Source organism: Cebus imitator, unplaced genomic scaffold (assembly GCF_001604975.1).
Source record: "Cebus imitator isolate Cc_AM_T3 unplaced genomic scaffold, Cebus_imitator-1.0 Scaffold2, whole genome shotgun sequence".
Classification (NCBI taxonomy): domain Eukaryota; kingdom Metazoa; phylum Chordata; class Mammalia; order Primates; family Cebidae; genus Cebus; species Cebus imitator.
In genome coordinates, this window is record NW_016107317.1 from 2,893,957 (window position 1) to 2,912,676 (window position 18,720).

At 38.9% G+C, this 18,720-nt stretch overlaps 1 long non-coding RNA gene across 1 annotated transcript; it reads left to right on the forward strand.

Moving 5' to 3' along the window:
* The first annotated feature begins 225 nt into the window (after nt 1-225).
* On the forward strand, nt 226-12,150 carry LOC119471213. Its single transcript, XR_005200245.1, has 2 exons — nt 226-305; nt 9,369-12,150. It is a non-coding gene; the product is annotated as an uncharacterized LOC119471213 (long non-coding RNA).
* The last annotated feature ends 6,570 nt before the right edge of the window (nt 12,151-18,720 follow it).

An 18,720-nucleotide genomic window follows, 5' to 3' on the forward strand; every position in this document is an offset into this window, starting at 1 on the left:
ATAATCCTACATTATTTTTTTCATGCCATTTATGGAATTTTGAAAGAGGCATTTATTTTGTTGAGAGGATGAAAGGAGTTTTCACTGGGGTTCTTTGTCATTTGGTAAGCCATAAACCAGTAGGAAAAAGAAAAGAATAAAAAGGAAGAGACAATAAGTTGAAGGGAACAAGATGTAATTTTTGGTCTTACTCTGTTTGGGGATAGCAATAGGAGGGCAGATGAATGGATATGGGCTGGGGTGTGGGATTAGGAAGGATGAGAGTCCGACATGAACGCTTGTTTGTCTTGCTCCTCCACCAGACGGTGAGTTCCTTGAGCTTATCCTCTGGCTCCTACTCATCTTTCATTAAAACACACAACAGCTTCTCAGTGCTTACTGAATTAAGCTGACATCCTTCTCACAGGCATCTTAAATTCTCTGGTGTCAAAATGAGAGAATGGAAAAGAACACGTGAATCCCACTCCATTTGTCACTGAATGATCTCTGCTGTCTTTCAAATCCTCATTTTCTTCATCTAATAGAATGTGGGTGATAATCGAAAGTCGGTTATAGAATTGTAGTGAGGATTAAATGAGATAATTCATGTGAGGACCTGGCTGGCACAGTGCTGGCATATAGTAAACATTCCATGAAAGTAGCTATTCTTCTTATGATAGTGTCTAATTATGGGACCCTTAATAAGTCATGATTTTCACCGTAACAGTGAGTGATAATTCTTTTGTAAATTGTTGTAAATATTTAATGGGAAAGTCTTTGTAAAATACCCAGCAGGTGTATGTGATGCAGTAGGTGTTCGTTCATTGTTACTGTCTAGTTGTCTTTCCCATTAATTTGTTCACTATTTCCTTTCATGTAACCAGTACTCTAGCCAAACTGAGAAACTTGTTCCTGACACATCCTTCACTGTTTGCTATCACACGTTTGCTCATTTCATGGTATCCTCTTTTTCTGCTTCCCTGTCTCTGTCCATAGGAACATTGGGTATCTTTTCAGGCTTAGCTCAAATACCACCTGCTACATGATGTCTTGCTTAAGCTTCTCAACCAAGTGTTATTTTTCCTTCCTTCAAAAACTGCCTTAGCACTTTTACCTCTTTACTAGTACATGCTTGCTTTTTTTTTTTTTTTTTGAATTATAGGCATTTCTGTGCCCCATCTTGTGCACACACTCCTCCCAGCTATTCATGTCTCCTCTTCTTCCTCACCCCATACCCATTTACCCAAAGGATTACGACTCATTGTCTAGGAAACTGTCATCTCTAGAAAGAGTTCTTGCTGAAAGAACAAGGAATTCTCTTGCTGAATTGCATTTACAGTTAGATACCCCAGTTTTCTCATACTAGTCATGATACTTTTTCATCGATCTTACTGGATTTCAATACCTAATTTTAAGCTCCACAAGGGATGTCAGAGATTATATCTTTTTCATCTTAGTATTCTCTATTTCTTACACATCATCTGGCACATAGTAAGTGCTCATTTGTGTTTCTTGAACTGAGCTGATCCTGCCAACCCAGTGCAGTGTTTCGAGAGCACAAAAGCGCGATGAAGTTACCTTTAACAATCCACTACAGCAGTCTAAGAACTTTAACTGAAACATCTTTGCCTTTCGTGAAGACACGAAATTGCTGTAATTTGAAATACTAAATAACTACATTATATGTCAAATAAAAGAAAAATGCTATTTCACTATTATTTGTTACCTTTGACTTATGCAGCAATCCAACTACTAAATTAAATGATTATTCTTTTTATGAAATAGCAATATTCCTGAGAAGTTTCCAGATACTGTCATAAAATTAAATTATGACATAAATACATGTAAAAGTTTACTCTTTTTAAAGAAAAATCTTAGTGAAATGACTTGAATAGCAAGAATTCCTCTGGAAGGACAAAATAAGAAAATTCCCTTACTGTGTTTGGATATAAAGGACATAAAGTGTCCCCTTGCATGTTTTTCTTTGCATCTGTGTTTTCACATGTTGATTTACTGGAGTGGACTTGTGCATGCCATGTAAAATTGTGTAAAGAAGCTGACCCCGGTTATAGCACCAAACAAGTTATAAATATTAAAAGTTAAATGAAAACAAGAATATTTGAAAGATTGCCAAGGGATAGAATTAAATGTTTTTCATTACAGTAATAGGAATAACTAATATTTATTAAGTAGTGTTTTATTTCTTTGTTTTCTCCATTTTTTTGTGGTCCATCAAAACAAGCCTCTTATCTAGGCCAGATTGCTTAAAACTAAGCACAAATTTTAGTTTGAAAAGGAAAAATATGACTGTATTATCTATAAGTAATAAACAAAAAGTTAATTTGTGAAAAAGAGTATAGCTATTCCAAGATTTGTCTCTGAAAACTTTATATGTTTGCAGAACATTTACCAAATAGCTCAAAGGAAGAAAATTTTGTATCATTTTTCGTTTTCCGAGAAGTTATGCTGTATTTGTTGGAATACATTTCAGTACTTTGTTCTCATCCTCAGATAACGATGCCATATGATCTTTCTCACAAGGTCAGCAGCAAGAGGTAGAGGATTTCTGGGGATATGTGTTTCAAAGCCAGTGATTCTTGGGAAGGACTACGAACTCTGCTACAAATACTGGCTGATCTCTATACCATGGACTCTCGAGAACAGCAGTGTTTCAACACTTAGTATTTTGTTGCCAGAAATAAATCAAATGCACAATAGTGCAAAAAAAAAAAAATGTTCCTGGAACAACCAGAGGTCAGTTTTGACCTTAGCTAATCTGGCAATTTTGCTTGGATTTCTCAGTGCCTACATTTGATCTCTAAAGTGTGCTTCATAGCTGGACTCACCCCTTCTAGGGCCAGACACAGTTTATCTGGCTGGGATTTTCCTGTGTAGGTTTAAAGATAAGTAAAATATCTGACTCACTGCTCATCTTGCCAGAGTGTCTTTCTGTTGCACGAAAAGATAGCAACAACATAGGCTTCCATGAATAGGTTTGGCAAGGCTGACTGGTAGAAATGGTTTCCATATGGTGTAAGATTAGAATTAATTGCTCGAACACATGGTAAAGAACCCTAAGGTGTTTCAAGTGTCCTGAAAGAAAAGACCAAGAAATAAAAAGATATTAAAACACTTCAGTGATTCTCTAAATAAATTTATATAGGCCACAGCATATTATTTAAACTATCTAGGGCCTAAATGATGCCTTAAAGGAAAAAAATTTCCTAATATCATGCACCAACATTTTAAAAATAAAATACATGCATAAAAGAAGGCAATTTCTATTACTCATATAGGCATCTTTGAAGAGGACCAGGAATAAAACATTTGCAAACAACTGAGCAAATCCATAATAAAAATTCACACAAGCACATAAATATAAAATATGGTTTAAACTATTATCTTGATATAAATAATATAATTTATTTTTATAAAGTTCTTATGGGGAAATGGAGGCTCAGAGGTGTCAACTGATTTTGTCCAAAGGGACACTAGAGGCTTTCATGCCTTGGACTTTACCTGACTTAGAATAGTTCTCTGTGTGCATATCTATATGTTTGTGTATATATCAGTTATATTAGATTATAGATATCTAATTAGTGAAGATTATGTTCAACTCATAATTGTATTCCAATATAACACATGCTACATTGCCTGGCAAATAGTAAGCACTTAATAGTTATTTGCTAAACTGAATTTATAAAAACGAGTTAACGTATCAGTGATGGGAATTTCTGAGTATAAGCGTAATATTTTATTCATTTGCTCATTTATTCTACAAACATAGACTGTCTATTGTATGCCATACTGTTAGAGCTGATATCTTTCCTTAAGAAAATTTTACTTTAGAGACGGATAGAAAGTCTTGTAAACAAATAATTATAAGCACATGAGAAAACTTTAATCATTTATGTAAAAAGTAGAAAGTAGTTCTAATATAGTGGCAATTCTAATTAATGTAAATGGCTCAAACTCACCATTTAGGTGGGGCGGTCTCCAAGAGAAACATTTAAGATAAAAGATATGGCAAGGTTTAAAATAAATTTCTTTTATTATACTATTCTTGGCCTATTTTGATAGAAAAATTATGCTAGTCTTATGAGTTGCAAAGGATTTCTTCTTTTTTCTATTATCTAGTACAGTTTATATAAAATAGAAATCTTTAAATTTTGAAAATATATTAAAAATTGTTTCATATCAAATATTATGATCATAGCTCACTGCAGCTTTGCAATCCTGGCCTCAAGGGATCCTCCCACCTTAGCCTCCTGAGTACTGGGATAACAGGTGAATACCACCACACCCAGCTTAGAATTATTAACATCTATATTTTCTTAACACAATAAAAAATTAATCAATACTTCTACATATCTCTTGAGCAAAAGAAGAAAGTTTAAATGTTTTAATGACAATTAAAGCACTCCCATAATTACTCACTGTTATCCTTCATGCTTTATACAGTCATTGTGTGGTTTGATTTCCATGAATGCTTACAATCTCTTTGCATTCCATTTTTTTTCTATTGTTGTACAATTTTCTGAAGTAAAGCTTCTATCAACAGGGGTTTGTGAGTGGTAAGCAATCACGAGTTGTCTAAAAATAGACTTACTTTGTCCTTCCTCTGAAATGATAGTTTACTTAGAAATACAATTTTAGTTCGAAACTTGATTTCCTTCATACTTTGAAGATTCTTTTTCATGATTTTCTCATTTCTTCGAATGCTGTTTCAAAAATCTGAGATCAGCTTGATAGAGGAGACAAACACTAAACTAGTAAAATAAGTAAATAATTCCATATGAGGTAGTGGCAGATGCTAAGAGGAAGCAGAAACATTAGAGGAATTACTTTGAGGGTCTGCACTGATTCCACATAATCTTCAGTTCACTTGTTATTATTATTAAGATGTTTGTCTGGATCAGCTCACCCTGCCCACCCCTAATAGATGTTCATTTGTGTGCTGTGCTGTGCTAATGAACAAGAGGGTAGATCTCTACCCTGCTGGGACACACAGTTTTGTGGAATAAGATAATCATAAAAATGTGTGATTATGAACTTTGTTAAAGTTAACGAAGGAAAAGAACAGAGAATTAGGAAAGTTCATGGCGGAGGATCCAGACTTAGTTTAGGGGGTTAGAAAAAAATTTTCTTTTTTTTTTTTTTTTTGAGATGGAGTTTCGCTCTTGTTACCCAGGCTGGAGTGCAATGGCGCTATCTCGGCTCACCGCAACCTCTGCCTCCTGTGTTCAGGCAATTCTCCTGCCTCAGCCTCCTGAGTAGCTGGGATTACAGGCACACGCCACCATGCCCAGCTGATTTTTTTGTAGTTTTAGTAGAGACGGGGTTTCACCGCGTTGACCAGGATGGTCTCGATCTCTTGACCTCGTGATCCACCCGCCTCGGCCTCCCAAAGTGCTGGGATTACAGGCGTGAGCCACTGTGCCCGGCCAAAAATTTTCTTAAAAAGGATGTTTGATCTGCAATTTGAAGTATAAATGAGAGTTAACTGGATAAAAGCAGAAGACCAGAAAGAAAAAACGTCTTCCAGCCTGAAGGAACGGTAATTATATAAGTTGTAAGGTGGAATAAAGCTTGAAGTATTGAAAGACACAAGATGAGGCAGGGGATTCAGGCAGGTCCATGTAAAAATGCAAAATAAATGATTTTAAAAAGATCTTAAAGTGACTGGAAATGATTAAGAACTTTCAGAAGGAGAAGAGCGGCATAATCAGATTGTGTTTTTTCATAAATGAATCTGGCAGTACTGTGGAGAAGAGATTAGAGGGTGGTAAGAGTTAATGCAGGGAGATCAGCTAGGATTTGGGCATTGTAGCAGCTCAGGTGAGAGGTGATAATGGCTTAAACCAAAATGAAGTGGGAGAGGAAGAAAGAGGAAGAGGGATATGGAAATTCTTTAGAAGGTAGTGGTGAACCAACAAATGCAGAGGTAAAGGTCTGGTGTCAAGCATGAGTCCTTTGTTCCGGATTGCACAGCTGATGCTAATCTAGAGCAGTTCACAGTTTGTAGGGAGAAATATAAGCTGGTATAATGAGTTGAGATGTTTTTGTGATATCTAGATAGAAAGACAGAGTAAGCAGGAGGAGTTCTGTGTTTAATCTTAATTGGAAATATAAATTTGAGAGTCATCAGCCCATGCAAATAAAACACTTAGATTTATTTTTTCAAAATAATGGCAGGACCATTTTCCCTAGATGGGTCCCACCTACTTACACCATAGAACCAACTGTTTTGTACTTAGGGATAGATGAAAGAAATGAGTCTTTAGGAGCAAATGAACATTATTTCTCTTTGCTTATTCTCTTTTGACTCTTTCATTAGTAACAGTAGTAAGACCAAAAAATATATTGCACAATATCAACAAAATTGAGTTATATATAGAGAGTTTAAACCACATAAGTCCATTGGGTTGATTTGCACAGAGTAGGCGATCAATACATATTTGCTGTTTGACCAAGTCACACTAAAAGCATTACTAAATCACTTCCTTAATGTTGGCTTATAATTGGGTTTGTTGTCAGAAACATGACTGTAGTCATAAATACTTTTGTACTCCTATTTAAGGAGACAACAGAAAGCCCTTTTCACCCTGGAGGCTGACTTTGGCTACATAGGCAGTTCAGTGACCTGGCATAACCTCAGATCCACAGCTTCAGGCTGTCACTTAGCCTTTGGTGGGCCATGGGCCTTCTCAGCTAATATAATTTGGCAAACACAAAGTATTTCATGAGAGCAGCAATGTGGAAAGAACTCTGTAATTTCGCAAAAAATCTTGCCAGTGTTTTTAACCACTCAACTTCCCAAATACTCTGCTTTGGGCAAATTAATTTACAAATATCTTGTATTTTCTGTGTCTTTTTCCATTCTCTCATTAGGGACCATGGATTCAACATGAACCCTAGTACCAATAGTCTCATGGGATCAGGCTTAGTTCTCTGGAGGGACCAGAAACAGATACAATGTAAGAGGCAACTTAAAATTGTTATCAAGGAAGGGAACCAAGGGACTGAACCATGGAAACAACATTATATGTTGGATCTCAGAGTGTGAGACTGTAGATGGGAAATGTGGCAGGAAGTTGAGAGCTGAGATCAGTAATAGGCCTCTAGACCTAGTGCAAGGTTATAGGAAAATGGAAAAATGTCCAAAACATAGCTCTGAATAAACAAGGGTGTCAGGAGTTTCTTCCAGTGGGGCTGGGCAGCTGTGGGGGATGTGATTAAAAGCTCAGGATCATTTCAGACACCTGGGTCCCTTTGTGTTACACCACTCCATTCTTTTGGAATGCCTTTTCCCACCTTTCCTGCCAGTATCAATTCTGTTTTCTGTGGACATGTGACCACTGATATAATGTTTAGTTAGCCTGAGAAATATCTGGGTAAAAATCTATTTTCTAATAAAATGCCAAGTCATTATAGCGTGTTTGTTTTAGGAGGCAAATTTTGTAAACTTTTATATGTTTTAAGCATTTTGCCGCCTTCCCCAAAAAGTTTAAAGAATTTTTCTCTTCTTTTGCTTTTGAAAAATTTCGGATGCATTTTCAGGAAACAGTTACCTAAGGTGTTTTAGTCATATTTTTAAATTTAATGCATCACATGTTTATTGCTATGCACTTGCTCAAAGTTAGGAACCATGTTTTATTTGCATTGCTTTATATACTTGGTCAGGCCAATAACAATGAGAATATCTATTATTTATTAAATGCATAATCACTTTACCTATATACTATTTCTAATATTCACAGAAACCTTTCCAGATATGGATGTTATGTCCGTTTTAGGCTTAGAAAGGCTAATCTGCTCAGAGACAGAACCAATAAATGCTGGGGTTGCAATCAGATCTCAGATCTGAGCTCTCTCCATGACTCCACACTGCCTTAAATATGTGTTGATTTGATTAATCTAAATTGTTGGTCACACAGTTTATGTTCTTTACGTCCTAGGGCTTCTGTGATCATCCCCAGAGCCAGACTAGCTAGGAGCCAGTAAAAGGAGGGGAAAGAGATAGAGAGAGAGGGAGTTATTGAAACCATTATTTTGTGCCCTGTCATTTCACAAGGGAAAAAAGCTTTAGCTTCTCTCTTTGTTTTTGCTATCTGTCTTCTCTTTTGCCTTTTTAATTCCTGGTCCTGTTCGTTATTCATTTCTTATCCATTATTATATTCTTATTATGAAAGCATTCATTTATTAAAAAAATTTATATTCTTATATTATTTACTTATATATGTAAATGCCTTGGTCTAACCTAAGCTTACAATTTCCCAAAGGTTCTTTAGTTAACTAGCTAAATTCCAAAAAGTTAATTTGCCCAGAGGGTGCCTATTTGTATATACTTGGTTAGGCTAATAACAATGAGAATATCTACTATTTATTAAATGCCTAATTACCTATACTATTTCTGATATTCACAGAAACCTTTCCAGGTAGGGTTGTTTCCTAGGGAAACACACACACACACACACACACACACACACACACACACACTTTCTCAGGGGAGAAAACCAATAGGTTATGACAAATTCATTCTTGAAGGTAAGTAAACTAAGTTTTGAAACTGAAAAGATAAACTCTGTGGAGCCTCCTGAATTGCTCAGTTCTGTTCCTGAGGCTCAAGTTCCCACTTGCCGTCCCCCAGCTCTGTGCTCAAAGGCCTTCCTCATGCCCCAGATAGCTCTGTGCTTTCTGGCTGGGCACTGTCATGTGTTCACACATTTTCAGATCAGCATGAGCAGAGTGGTGGAAAGAAACGATTGGGAGCTAGCATTTGGATGCAACTTACAGATATTTAAACTATATATTGAATTCCCAATATGTGTTACATGTTTTTTTTTTTTTTAAAGTAGACAAATATAGAAATTAATGGTAGTAATAAGATGTGATTAATTATGTATTAGTCAGGTGTATTACCATGTGTTAGGGGAGCTCAGGAGCATAAGGAAGGTTCCAGAGAGACCCATTTGATGACTGATGACAGGCTGTCAGTGAGGGAAGGTGGGAAGTATATTCTAGGTAGAATGAATAACTAGTGTCTTAGCACAGACCAGAAACAAAGAAAAAACATAGCTTGAGAAGTCTGACCTCTGAGCACTTTGGGATGTTCCTCGAGTGTAATAACTGGCGCTTACTCCGTACCAAGTCACTTTCCAAGTGCTTAACTTGAGCTGTTTACTTAAATCTTCACAATAAGGCTATAAGGTTAGTTCTGCTACTGTTTGCACTCTACATTGCAGAAACTGAAGCACAGAGAAATGAGGAGGCTTGTGAAGGTTCACACGGTTACTAAATCAGAGCCTTTGCACTTAACTAACACACTATGTCCTTCCAAGTGTTTGCGGAAGAACAATAAATATTCATTAATGTATTTCTTCTTGCAGGCCACTTGTGTCCTTCACTAATCAGAAACTTTTATGTTTTAATGGCACTTCACAACCTCCCCTGAGAAGAAAAGAAAGAGGCAGACCCACCAGAAAAAGGAAAACGCCAAAGGCGAAAAGACAAGGGGTAAAAACAAACTCCACCCTGGATTGAGTTATAGCATCAAATACCCTATTGGTGATACGGAAGTGCTGGGTAGAGGAGGACGTGGTCCCTGGCCAGGGCTCCACCCCCATGGACCTAGGTGAGGACAGGCATTTCCTGCCCAACAACTGCTGCATTTCCCAAGACCACTCTGGCCTGCCACGCCCCCATCCTGTGCCTATAAAAATCCCCAAGACCCTAGCAGGCAGACCCAAAGACAGCTGGACGTGGAGAAGAACACACTGACAGGCACTGGCCCATCTGCAGGCCACAACGGCAGAAGCAGAACTATGCAGAATTTGGCTGGGACAGTAGGAGCAGAGCCCAGGCCGCTGATCCCCTGAATCCAGGGGAAAACCATCTCCCTTCTGGCTCTCCCATCTGCTGAAACCTACTTCCACTCAATAAAACCTTGGACTCATTCTCCGAGCCTAGGTTTGATCTGATTCCTCTCATACACCAAGGCAAGAATCTGGGATACAGAAAGCGCTCTGTCCTTGTGAGAAGGTAGAGGGTCTAACTGAGCTGACTAATGGAAGCCGACTACGGATGGTTATACTAAAAGAGCACTCGAACACACGCCCACTGGGGCTTCAAGAGCTGTAAACTTTCACCCCTAGACACTGCCATGGGGTTGGAGCCCCGCAACCTGCCCGTCTGATGCTTCCCTAGAGGTTTGAGCAGCGGGACACTGAAGAAGCGAGCCACACCCCCATCGCATGTCCTGCGAGGGGAATAACGAAACTTTCCTGTTTCTGTGGGATGGGAAGGGTTAATTAAAGAAGGCCGCCGTCTTTAATTAAAATTAGAAAGGTAGTGATGCCAAAAAAACAAGGAATGCAAGATTCAGTAGAAAAGTGTGTCTCATTCGTTGGCATAATTGTGCCAACTTTTATTATAGGAAACCAAAAGATCCTATCAGGGTAATTATCAGGTCATCAGTTTTTTGTCACATACAACTTGTGTTGTGCCTTTAAGAACTTCCTGTATTCTCAGCTTTATTATTCAGGACGGGGTCAGGTGTAGTACAGATATCTGGGGCAATTATTACATGTTGTAATCCTGGATTCCAAGGGCTTTTCGGAACAGATTTGTGAGAAAAGAGTGAAAAGGAAGCAAGCAGGAGCATGTTTGTTTTTAATAAAGAGACCCTGCCCTAACTTCCTGAACTAAAACCAGTCTAGACTTGTTTTTTCCATTTTACACAATGTCCGTAACAACAGAATAAATTTATTAAAACCAAACAAACTGGGGGCTGAGTTTTGGCAAAGAAAATCAGACAGAAATAGAATCAGCTGCTCTTGAGTTGGGGCGAGAGACTGATTTACAAACCAGCAGTACATTAAGGCTGCATTGGCCTTAACTGAACTGAAGTTATTTTCATTATGAGGAGACAATGGAGAGGCAACATGTCTGGCCTGGTGCCTGGGACATGAACTAGTTAGTCCATCAATTCTGACCTCTTTTTCCATCAGTTTTCAAAACTCAAGATTTTAGAGTTAGGAAGGAACCTTAAGGCATTTTCTCCATAACTTTGTGTGGAGAAAACTGAGTCTCAGAGAAGTTAGATGTTTTCGCCTCCCCATTCACAGCCATAGATTAAAGTAATGTATCACTAAATTACCAGACAGTACCTACAAATGGGGAGATTTACTTTTGGCTCCTGTGGGTTGGGAACATAAATGTGGCAATAATTCCATTTGTCTACAGTTGAGCATAGATTCACAGTCAGCTCTTTATTAATTGGTAGACTCTGTTTTGAGGTGATCCAGCTTCCCCTGCTCCTTCTTAGCCATTTTAGGCTGCCTTCAGTAGTGATTCGGCATTTAGGTGCAGGTAGGTGTGTATGTAAGCAGCGTTTAAGGAGTGTCTGAGTCCAGGCCAAAGTCAATGTGTATTTTTACATTTCAGAATGCTTTCCATTCCTCATCTCGCTTAACCCTTACAATATACTTTTAAGGAGACGGAAAGTTAATTTGAGCTGAATGTGATGGCAAGTGCCTGTAATCCCAGCTACTCAGAAGGCTGAGGCAGGAGGATTGCTTGAGCCCAGGAGTTCTAGGTTACAGCTATGATTAGATAAATTGTAACAGTACATGAATCCTGAAATGTACAATGGAAAGTTGTACAGTAAATGAATACTGAAATGTAGTGAAGTTGTACAGTAAATGAATACTAAATGCTATGTTCATTTTCACAAAAGGTGCTCCTGGTAAATTTGCTTCAACATGTTGGGTTAATTCGGGAGATGTACAACATTTGGCACCAGAACAGTCACTTCATTTCTAAGACTCATCGTTTTAAGATTTAACTCTTCATGCCTAAAGAGACAGATTCTTTCACAGACCCCTTCATGATGAATCATACTCCTTCCTTGACTCTTCCAGTGCACAATCATTTTCTAATGGCAGATTGCAAAAGACTAGATGTTTCCACTAAACCAAATACTCAGTCCTTTGAATGCCAAGCACCACAACTGGTGAAGACAATGGCTGCTTGGAGAAGTGACTTTATCCTTAGGAAATTTCTCCATTACTTTGAAATTTCTTCCCGTTCATACAACTGTGACCACTTTATTCAGATCTTAGAGGCTCAATCTCTACAGTAATAAAATAAAATAAAATAAAACATCTCAAAAGATGTTTTAGTATCTTAATTTAAGGGGTGTGTCTTTTAGAGAAACGTAGGAATTTGTAGAGGTGGGTGAGAAATTAATATTAGCTCTATGAACAAAATAGCCTTTGCTGTGGTTTGGGTTCTATTCTGTTTTTGGCGACTAAGAATCATAACTAATAATGGCCTTTTCCAAATACATTTAAGAGCCTGCTTGATGTTTATCATAGCTTTCCTCATTTATTCATTAGTTTTCAAGTGACAAAGTCCTTTTAAGTTCATGCCTTAAATTTCCATCTCTGTGTAGAATTTGATAATATTGAACTTACAATTAGACATTTTGAGAGCCATGTAGAAATTGTGTTATGTGACATGAGCTTTCCAGAAATGGCTATATTAAGATACAAAGTTGTAATTAAAATCACACAGACAGAAATGGTGAATCTTCCTGAGGAAACTTTGAGGAACTTGAATATTTTGCAACTTAGAAAACTGGAAAATGAGAAAGTGGAGGAACTAGAGGGTCATAAGTTGACGACAGTTCTCAAACTATAGATAGCCTTTAGTAAATTGCCATTTTAACACTTTGTCTGGCCTGCATATGTATCTCCTGCCTTACCATATGACTACCATTCTTTCCTAAACATCAGCTGGCTTCAACAGGACAGTGATTCTCTGACCCATTAGCTCCCACCTTACAAAGCAACATCTTATTACCATCCACCACCATTCTTGTATTTCACAGTTATGTGAATATCCTACCACAAACCACCCTGCCCTCCTGTGAACACCTACCGTTACCACTTGTGGCTAACTTAGCCTCTTCCCTTCTTCAGGCTTGGTATATTATTAGTGGTGTTATGGGAAAAAAAGAGTGTGGAGTGATGAGAATGAGTCAATCCAAGACAGGCTGCAGGTCTGAGGAGTTAGATCACAAGTCGTCATTCTTTTCCATTTTCATTCTGTGACATGTTTGCCAAAATGTGGCGGAGTAAAGGGTACGTAGTTCTCCAAGGAGTGCCCTTTGGGACTAATGGGGCCTGATGGTCAAGGTGTACTTGGTAGAGATTTCAGGACAGAGCCTGAACTTTCAACATACTGTGCAGTGTGTATCCGCCTCCTTCCAGATACTTCCTTTCCTTTGTTCTCAGTCCTGTTATTACCACCCTGCCTGAACTTTTGCCCCATGTAGTGACCTAGAGCAACATTCTTGGAAGAGATGGCGATGGAGGGAGAAGTGGAGATAGAGGCCATGAACTGGTAAGAAAGCAGTAAAGAATGGGCCTGGTAAAATAGTAAAGGATGGATGTGCAGCTATTAGCAAAAAGGAGGGCGTGGCAGAAGGAGTGAGGAGCAGGAAATGAAGACAGGAAGGTAAGGCACTATCAACCCTGGGCATAAAGGCAAGAGCTATTTAACAACAAATAAGATCAGCCCCATGAAATTCAGCTGGCATAAATAAGAATTAAGGTCAGAATTTGGAGTTAAATCTAACATTTTTTGCTGACTCCCAAGTTACATCATCATCATCATCATCATCATCATCATTACATCATTAACATTATCATTTAAATATGTGGCTATCTACTAGTACATTAGAAATTCCCATTCCTCAAGTTCCCAGTGAACTTCATATTTATCTTACACTAGGGAACCAGATGGGTGGAGAGAAGATGTGAAGTCAACATTATGCTTTGTGAGTCTGATCTATTTCCTTGACCTCCTGGGCTCAAGGAACCCTCCCACCTTAGCCTCCTGAGTAGCCAGGACTGCAGGTACATGCCACCACACCATATCCTGGCGTGTGTGTGTGTGTATATATATATATACATATATATATATATATTTTTTTTTTTTCCAGAGATTAAGGTCTCATTATGTTGCTCTGGGTAGCCTTGAACTCTTGGCCTCAAGGGTTCCTTCCACTTAAGCCTCCCAAAATGTTAGGATTACTGGTGTGAACCACTGAACCTGGCCAGATCTATTTCCTGATACATCTTTATCTCGTAGCAGGCACTCAATAAATGCTTGGTGAAGGAATGAATGAGTGAATGATTGTAAAATGAATACATTTTACTGCCCCTGGCAGGATTAGTGAAGCCTGCCCCTTTTAGTGAAGACAACATAGACGTGTTCTTCCCCAGCACAAACTTAATGAGGGTGCTACACAATTTTTATTTGATAAAATGAATGCATCCTTTCCTTATTCTTTTGCATAGCATTGGTGCAACAAGTGTGGTGGTAGAAAAGAAGATACCGTTCTAGGCATGTGTAGTGGATGCTGTGGTGAGCCACGCAGATCACCCCAAAGTCATTAGCTTCTCCCAGCTCTGAGTATGTTGACAACTAAGAGCTCTTAGCTGAATCCTACCCACCAACCAGCCCAGGAATCTCCCTGTGCTCAAATGAAACATATTGCTCACGGGCATGCACCTTTCCTACGTGCAGATTGCATCATCAAGTGTTCGATGTTGGGGTATAAAGGCCTGGCTCTCATTCTCCAATTTGGGGCACTCTACAAGGAAACCTCAGCTCCAAATATCCACATGGGGCAATCTAAGCCTTTCTTATGACTTCATCACAGCCTAACTTATATTTCTGTGAATGCTACTTTTTTTTATTTCTGCACAGATCCTAACACACTCCCCAATAAACTTCTTGTAATGGAATTTAGTTGCAGAGGCTTCTTGGAAAACATGACTTGTAATACAATGTAAATTTTAAAATTTTTACTTCACCACGGATTGAATTATGTCAAACATGCTCTATTTTTATATCCTTAATTGTAGGCTAACACTATATTACCATTTTAAGACCAGTGGGCTAATGTAGAAATTAAATTCTGCCATTAAGATTTGGTACAATTGTTTGGATAATTAAACATTAAAGCCTGGATTCCACACAGCTTTTCATAACCTGCAGAAGTGGCTTAATGCCCTCGTCCTTTACTCACCCATATCCTCCCATCCCTAGGATGACTCAGATATTTCACTGTCAAGCCCACGAAAACAATGACTTCTTGTTCCAGAACAGCAAGAAAAGAGAGACTTATCTTAGAAGTGAATTGAATGAGGGTGAATCACCTTCAAATTTAGAGGTCTGATTTTAAAATTCACTTGCTTCTTTGATTTCCAGAGTACCTTTTCTCCAAAGGTTCAACACTCAGAAGGTGTTGGTGTTTAACGTTCTCCTTTTCCTGTTCTCTAGGTCTCTTCATGAAAGGTTTCTGCAATTAGGGGCCATGGGTCAGATCCATCCCACTTCCTGTCTTACTTTTCTCTGTTTAGAAAACAAGATATTTTCAGAAAGGTGAAATATTGGTTCCAAATTAAATTGTGAAATCAAGTTTGCTCATGATGGTTGTGGACTGTTTCCTTTGTGGCTCTCCTGCCCCAGCTGTGGCCCCCTCAGCCTGTGGCCAGCCTCCTACCTAGACCCCTCCACAACACACCTCTTCCCTGTGTATTGCTTTCCCTATTTGGCTGCATTCTGTCCATGGCCCAGAACCATTCCTGTGGCTTACATGTTGCCTGTTGTCACTACAACTGAAATGTCTCTGTTCTACAGCTCATGATCCAATCATCACCAATTGCTCTCTCTCAGGGAGCAGTTTTCCCTGGCACACTTCTACTTGTTTAATAAATATTTAAATGAATGAATGAGTATATAAATAAACTGCTCTCTCTCTCAATATGCTATACAGCCCTCATCCTACCCCTGGATGCTCAAGGTATATGTATATTAAGATGGGCCTGATGAAGGCAGCCTTTCCTTCTGGCATGACTCAATAGGTGAGGTGGGAGAAGAACTTCATGACAAATGGATGTCAGAGCTATTTTACTATCTATGTATTTCTAATGCTTTGACATTTGGGGCTTTGCTTACCCTGGAGAGATTGCCCCTCCCTCCTAGAGATAGCCAATTCCTAGAGATAGTAATGAACTCACCTGCTAGTATAGCTTTTATATGCAAGTCAGCTGATTCAGAGTCCATACCCCAACTATCTCCTTACTGGACTATCACATGCTGGGCTACCACCCAGCCCTACTCAACCCAGAGCCAGGTTCCAGGCCACAAGGGACAGCTCCTATGCCCCAGAGCCTACTGAAATGATCAAAACCAGCCAATCCTAAGCCTCCTTACCCTCCTAGCTATCTCCCATATCTCCCCATGAAAACGATAATAAAGGCTCTTGTCATTTTCCCCTTAGTGCTTCTACCTTCTGATTAACCCAGATGCTTCCCCATGTGGCTCTGCACAGCACGGTGTCATGCTTCCTTCTCTTGGGAACTGTGAGCAATAAACTGTTTTTCAAATGGCAATCTTTTTTGATCTGTTGGCCTCCCCATATCTAGAATATAATAAAACCTACATTTAAAAACTGTTACCTCAAATACTTTTTCAGCCTCAAAGAAATAGCCTGAAAGAAGTCTCTGCCTTCCCATAAGTTCTGACAATTAGAGAAATGACTATTTAGATGCAATATAGTACTAAATTAAAGGAAAAGTAATAGACAAACTTTACTTAATATGGATTATCACCCTGGGATCTCAAGCAATCCTAAGAATTATTACATTACCCTAAGTAAACTAAAGTTCAAAGATAAAAGTAGTTTTTCCAGTGTCACAGAGGCACACACATAGAAGAGGTGAGACTCAAACCCAAACTTTCAGTCATTCCTTTGAGTCCTGCTTCAGTCCCTCTCCTTCCAGCATAGTCTTCGAAATATGTTAACATCTTTTTCTTTTTTTTTTTTTGAGACAGAGTTTCGCTCCGTCACCAGGAGCCAGGCTGGAGTGCAGTGGCGCTATCTCAGCTCACTGCAACCTCCGCCTCCTGGGTTCAAGATATGCTCCTGCCTCAGCCTCCCAAGTAGCTGGGACTACAGGGGCACGCCACCACACCCAGCTAATTTTTGTATTTTTAATAGAGACGGGATTTCACCATGTTGGCCAGGATGGTCTCAATCTCTTTACCTTGTGATCTGCCCACCTCGGCTTCCCAAAGTGCTGGGATTACTGGTGTGAGCCACTGTGCCCAGCCAATAATGTATAACATTATCACTTCCTTCCTACTCTAAAGAAAAATACGGTAGTCATGTCAGTAAGGGCCAATGAGTGATTCTACAATGAAAATTAGCTAAGATGTATCCAGATATCTCAAAAATAACATAGCCCTGGGGAAACGGATGTAGACCTGGGAAGAGATTATTCAAAGAGAAAAAAATGCAGATGCTTATGAGATTTGATTTTTAACAAATGAATGAAAACCTTTAGAAATTTCTTCTCTCTGAAGCCCCATTCTTTGGTCATGAGTCCCCAGAGCTACAAAGAACACGAATGTTTATGAAGAAGACCAGCCAAAATAACTGGCAGTTACGAAGAACCACAAGATGAGAAGGAATAATTCAATTCAATGCTATACAGCTAGTGCTCAACTTATGACCACGATTGGGACTAGCAGACCGGTTGTAACACGATTTGGTCGTAAGTTGAGTAGGCTATATGTACAGTTGAAATGGTGCACGCGGAGGTGGTAGTGCTGCCGGAAGCTGGTCCGCGTTGTCGTATGCCCAGCTGGGCAACGTTTGTGTTGCCAGACGCGGAGCAGTCGTGGCTAGCAATTGTGGTCATAAGGTTGAATGGTCGTAAGTTGCATAGGTCGTAAGTCGATCAATACCTGTACACACACAACTAAGCATATAAAATAACATATGGTAAAATTGCTACTGAATGCCCCCAAGTAGAGAAATGCATTGTAAAGATGTTAAGACCCATGTGATCAGTACTGATTATCATTTTTTTAAAGACTTGTTTATTTCATCTATTTTAAGAAACAATCTTCCTTATTTTAAAACAGTACTGTAACATCAACACTAAATGCAATTTCGATATAAAAAGGAAAATGTTACTTATCTGTCCCCTTTCACAGATTGATTTTCGCTTTGTGCACTGTCTTTCAATTGATATAGGCAAACTGTTTTTATAGTTGTTTCAATCAGAGTATGGATATGGCTTTTTTATGCTGCTATGTTCATTCCATATAATGACATGCATACATTCTCTTGTTCCTATAGTGTTCTTACACGCATTTAAAAAAATTATTATTATGCTTTAAGTTCTAAGGTACATGTGCAGAACATGCAGGTTCGTTACATAGGTATACACGTGCCATGGTGGTTTGCTGCATCCATCACCCCATCATCTACATTAAGTATTTCTCCTAATGCTCTCCCTCCCTTATCCCCCCACCTCTGCTATTCCTCCCCTAGCCCCCCATCCCCTGATAGGCCCCAGTGTGTGACGTTCCCCTTCCTGTGTCCGTGTGTTCTCATTGTTCAACACCCACTTATGAGTGAGAACATGTTCTTGTATCAGTTTGCTGAAAATGATGGTTTCCAGCTTTATCCACGTCCCTGCAGAGGACATGGACTCATCCTTTTTTATGGTTGCATAGTATTCCGTGTTGTATATGTGCGACATTTTCTTTATCCAGTCTATCATCGATGGGTATTTAGGTTGGTTTCAAGTCTTTGCTATTGTGAATAGTGCCACAATAAACATATGTGTTCCATGTGTCTTTATAATAGAATAA